A 6,276-nucleotide genomic window follows, 5' to 3' on the forward strand; every position below is an offset into this window, starting at 1 on the left:
AACAATCTTTTTCCATTCTGGATGAGGTAAACATAAACACGGTAGAGTTTGAACTCTAGCTTTTATTTTCTTAACAGCAGCAGTATGTTCTGGACCCCAAACAGGAGGGTTTTTCCGAAGACGATTATATAAGACTAATAAAGAAGAACTTTTACGTTTTCATTCCGGTATTTGGCATAATGCTGCTAAAAGATATCCAACAATTAAAAAGGAATGTTTAGCCATCATTAAATGTGTCTTGGGGTATGCATCCCCATGTTACCAGAACTCTTGATATCCATTCTAAGGAATCCAGATACAGCTATTGGGATTATATCGATGATACTCATACCCATGAGTAAGAATTCTGATAAGTCTGGGAATTTTTGATATTCTCGCTCTCTCTCTCTCTCTCTCCAGGTTGTTTTCTTTGTAAAAGGTTGAAGCATAATAATAAAGTTTGCTATTTTGGTTGTAAGTATTCCTTGGCATTAGACATACTCCTGGTTAGCTGAATTGGAGGTCTCTGGAATTGAAGGTAAACATTACCTTGATGGGTCTGGATTATATCATCCAAATTGTGACGGACAATTGGTCTAGTAGGTACAGCATTAGTTATCTTCCATCTTTCTGGAAAAGAAATTTTTTCCCATTCAATTATTTTGGGCACTGCAACTTGGGTACTGTAAAGGTTAGTTTTATTCCCTTTCCCTCTATGGTATGTTCAGAATATTTTCCCCCCAGCTTCTCAACTCAATGTTTTATAAGGGATTCAGCGGTTGGCAGTGAGTATATTATCCCACCATCCTTTCAGGGCACCGGTAAAACCACTAACAATATAACGGGCAACTTGATGGTCAGAATTATTAGCTTTGGCGACTAATAGTTTCATCAGATTAACTGGGCCAAATTCAACTCAAACTAATTTCGCTTAGCCTCTAAGAAAGACAAGTTACTGGGAGTAATTTTAACTTAACAATATAAGTTTAGCATCAACAACTCATTTAATGTTTTCCAAATCGCCTAACTGTTCAATTCTCGTGTCAGAAAGCATTAATTTGAATTTGCGTTAATTATATCATCTTGTTTCCCTTCCTTTTCTCTAACCTTCTCTCCTAACACTCAAGAAGAAAGTTTCTCTCTAACTCTCTTCGTCCTTCTCCATCCATCTGTCTTTTGTTCTAGGAACAAATTTGGTTAGTCAACTAATAGTTTATTAGCTTAAGTGGCCAAGTTTAACTCAAACTAATCTTAGTTAGCCTCGAAAAAACAGAATTTACTAAACGAGATTAGTTTAACTTAGGAAACTCATTTAATGTTTTCTTAACCAACAACGTGCTCAATTCTCACGTCCAAAAGGATAAATTTAAATTCTCTTTAATTTTCTTCCTATTTCCATTTATTTTCCCTTACTTTCTCTTCTAATTCTCAAGAAGAAGGTTTCTCCGTAACTCTATCCGTCCTTCTCCAAGCTTCTTCTCCCTTATGTTCTAGGAAATAATTACCTTAGGCAACTAATAGTTTCATTGGCTTAAGTTGCAAAGTTTAACTCGAACTGATTTTGCTTAGCCTCCAGGAAAGAGAATCTACTGAGTAATTGTAGCTTAACGGTATTGGTTTAACTTAAGCACCTCATTTGAGGCTTCGTAAATTAATTTAAGCACCTCATTTGAGGTTTCGTAAATTAATTTAAGCACCTCATTTAAGGTTTCGTAAATCACCTAAGTGTTCAATTCTCAAGTCCAAACGGATGATTTGAACTCGTTTTAATTTTAATCCTATTTCCTTTTCTTTTATCTAACTTTCTCCTCTAGCTCTCAAGAAGAATGTTTCTCTTGAACTCTCTCGGTCCTTCTCCTCCCTTCACTCGTTTGGTCTCGAACTAACTAAGTTAGGCAACTACTAGCTTCATTAGCTTAAGTGGCCAAACTTAACTCAAACTAATTTTTCTTAACCTCCATGAAAGAGAATGGGCAAAGTGATTGTAGCTTGACGATAATAGGATTACTTAAGCAACTCATTGAAGATTTTTTTTAAATCAGCTAGGTGTTCAATTGTTAAGTCCAAAATGATCAATTTGAATTCGATTCAGTCCTTATCCTATTCCCCTTACATTTATTTCTCTCTAAATTTCTCTTTTACCACTCAAGAAGGAAGTTTTTTTCTGACTCTCTCCGTCCTTCTCCGTGCTTCTCTCTTTTGTTCTAGGAACTAATTAGCTTTGGCGATTAATAGTTTCATCAGACTAACTGGCCAAGTTCAACTCAAACTAATCTTGCTTAGCCTCCAAGAAAAAGAAGTTACTGAGTAATTGTAACTTAACAATATAAGTTTAGCATAAGCAACTCATTTAACGTTTTCTAAATCGCCTAACTGTTCAATTCTGCTGTGAAAAAGCATTAATTTGAATTTGCTTTAATTATCGTCCTATTTCCCTTTCTTTTCTCTAACCTTCTCTTCTAACTCTCAAGAAGAAAGTTTCTCTCTAACTCTCTCCGTACTTCTCCATCCATCTCTCTTTTGTTCGAGGAACTAATTTGGTTAGGCAACTAATAGTTTCATTAGCTTAAGTGGCCAAGTTTAACCCAAACTAATCTTGGTAAGCCTCCAACAAAGAGAATTTACTTAACGAAATTACTTTGAGTTAAGAAACTCATTTAATGTTTTCTCAATCAACAACGTGTTCAATTCTCACGTCCAAAAGGGTAAATTTGAATTCCCTTTAATTTTCCAACTATTTCCATTTATTTTCTCTAACTTTCCCTTCTAATTCTCAAGAAGAAAGTTTCTCTCTAACTCTCTCCATCCTTCTCCAACCTTCTCTGCTTTGTTCTAGGAAATAATTACCTTAGGCAACTAATAGTTTCAATGGCTTTTTTTTTTTTTTTTTGGGGTGAATAGTTTAATTGGTTTAAGTTGACATGTTCAACTCAAACTAATCTTGCTTAGCCTCCAACAAAGAGAATCTACTGAGTAATTGTAGCTTAACGGTATTGGTTTAACTTAAGCACCTCATTTAAGGTTTTTGTAAATCACCCAAGTGTTCAATTCTCAAGTCCAAACGGATGATTCGAATTCGCTTTAAATTTAATCCTGTTTCTTTTTCTTTTATCTAACTTTCTCTTCTAGCTCTCAAGAAGAATGTTTCTCTTGAACAGTCTCGGTCCTTCTCCTCCCTTCTCTCTTTTGTTCTCGAACTAATTAGGTTCGGCAACTAATCGCTTCATTAGCTTAAGGGGCCAAACTTAACTCAAACTAATTTTTCTTGGCCTCCTTGAAAGAGAGCAATTGTAGCTTGACAATATTAGGATTACTTAAGCAACTCATTTGATGTTTCTTAAATCAGCTAAGTGTTCAATTCTCAAGTCCAAAATGACCGATTTGAATTCGATTTAACTTTCATATTATGTGAATTTTATGTAAATTCTGCATTCATATAAAATATTTGATAAAACAATTGAAATTTTTAAATTTCGTTTGGAATGTGGGTTGGTTTTTTAACTTTTTGAATTTTTTAGTCTGAAATTAAAAAATCTCATTTGGGATGAGTTTTTGGTTTTTGTGCTAGAAAAAATATAATAATCATAGATTAGATGTGATGTTTTGTTTTATTAGGTTAAAAATTTTATTTTATTTTATTTTTTGACTATTTTAGTAAAAAAGCCTGAGACTTTTTCTTTCCAAACAAGCACTTAATATTATGGACTGCAACGATTGTTGTACGGAAAAATGGGTCCATTTTGATAATTCAAACAGTTCACATTTTAAAATACATCAAGTAGAACATGCCTACAAAAAATTAAATTAATCGGATATCTTTTACCTATTCATCTACTTATATTTGTATTTATTTTAATATTTTAAATCACAATTATTATTTATTTTTATAAATATAAATGTGAGTGGATAAATAAATAAATAATATCCAACTAACTTAAATTTTTACAAATATATTTTACTTAATGTATTCTAAACTATAAATAATTTAAATTATCAAAATAAATTTCGAAATAAACCTTTTTTTTTTTGTTACAGAAAAATCCTACCACTCTCCCGCAGGTCCAAGGCAGCGCCCCTTGAGGAGATCACCAGGGTGTCCTGTTGTCCGTTCCGAGTAAGAGACTATAACCTAAAAGTTTGTCCCGACCTCCAAAGACAAGTTCTGCTTAAGTCAGGACTCGCATAGTAGGAAAGTATTAAACCCACATCAAATTACTGATTAAATATCCTAAAATAAAGCTCTTAACTAACTATACTACGCCCAAAAAATTAACTTAAAAAAAATTGAACCCAAAATCTAGGGCTTAGACCCCAAACCCATACCATGTTGTCACTTACCCCTGGGTTTAAATAAACCTATTTTACCACACGGTAATCCGCGTAGTAGCATCCCCACGTCTTAACATTATTCATGGAGATTTTTTAAGTGTGTGGGACCGATAAAGAGAGAGAAGAGAAGGCCACTTGCACTTTCACTTTATGTAGAAGGAGGCTGAGGCTGAGGGAGGGAGAGAGTGAGTGAGGAGTGTACGGCTGTGTCAGCAACCTTTTTGACAGAGAAAAGGAAAAGTGAACCACGTGTTGGAATGTAGTGGCATAGGCACACGTGGCATGACGACGTTTTTGAGCATACAGCTCATCCTTCTGCAACTTGTGATGGCGACGTCTCTTTGGGGTTTTGCCTCCAACCTCTTTCGTCACCCCCAACACTAAGAAATTCAAAAGAGGTAATTGATGTTATAAATAAATGTGTTTTTTAATTTTTTATAAAAATATATGTAAAAAGATATTGATTGATGTGATTAAAAATAAATAAAAAATGTAGACTTATTTAATTTTTCTAAACCAGGCTAGACAGAAAATGAAAAAAATTATCTATATCAAGGGTGGTAAGTGACACTTGTATTTGTATAAATTTTTATTTGTATCTTATTACAAATACACTTGCATTTAGAGTCACATACGAATCGAGTCGAGTTGAATTTTACTGAGTTCGAGCTCAGTTTGTTTACTTATCGAGTTCGCTTATTGAGATCTCATTATAAATACACTTGCATTTAGGGTTACAAACGAATTGAGCCGAGCTAAGTTTTGCTGAACTCGAACTCAACTCGTTTACCTATCAAGCTCGTTTATGAAGCTCGAACTCAACTCAATAAAAAACTCCACTCGATAAAAAATTAGGCTCGAGTTCGACTCGACTCGATTCAATAATTTTTTTTAATATTATTTAATATATAAATAATGTATTTATACTATTATTTATATATATATATATATATATATTATTTAATTTATAAATAATATATTTATTAGATAATTTAAATAAAGATAAATGAGCCAAGCTTGACGAGCCGAACTTATGCGAGTTCGAGCTCGGCTTGTTTACTAAACAAGCTTAATATTTGAGTTCGAGTTCGACTCGTTTACTAAACGAATCAAGTCGAGCCTTTAACGAGCCAAGCCGAGCTTATTTATGAATAGTTCGATTCAATTGCAGTCCTACTTACACCCCAATTGTAATGTTTGAGAAGTTAAATTTGAGTTTTTTTTTTTTTACTAAGGCCAAGTTTGGCATCTTCAAAATAAGTCAAAAAGTCAAAAAGTCACTATCTTATTTAAGTCACATCATCTTATTTAAGTCATATCACCTCTCTACCACATCACTTCAAACCCAACTCATATTTCATAAAAAATCAAAAAGTACACTTATTTAGAACATCCCAAACAACTCCTAAAATTCACAAAAAGATAAAATAATCAATAAGACAAAATGTCACATCAAACTTATAATAATTTCATTTTTTTCACTCATAAATAGCACATCTAATTACAAAAAAATCTAACTCTCTTTCCAAGCACAAAAATTTTAACCTATTTTAGGGTTGGTTTGGGAAGCGGGTTGGCTTTTTGACTTTTTTAGCCTGAGTTAAAAAGTTTAGTTTGGGAAGTGCTTTTTGGCTTTTTGGATTTTTTTGTGAGAGAATAGTGTAATAATTATAGATTAGATGTGATGTTTTGTTTGTTGTGACTAAAATAACCTATTTTGTCTTTTGTGGCTATTTTAGCCGCAAATCATCTTGCCAAACGATGCTTAAAATAGTCAAAAATTAAAATAGCTTACTAAAATAGCCAACTTCTCAAACAATACCTATGTATTTGTAATTTTTTCCCTTCTCCCACCTGCATATAGTTCCCTCAATTCAAAATAGAAAGGCACACATTAATCACAACAATATTTTTTTTTTTCCTTATAACAAATAATAAAAAGACATTATTAAATTTATATATTTTTTG

This window comes from Camellia sinensis, chromosome 15 (assembly GCF_055761805.1).
Source record: "Camellia sinensis isolate YWXY chromosome 15, ASM5576180v1, whole genome shotgun sequence".
Lineage (NCBI taxonomy): Eukaryota > Viridiplantae > Streptophyta > Magnoliopsida > Ericales > Theaceae > Camellia > Camellia sinensis.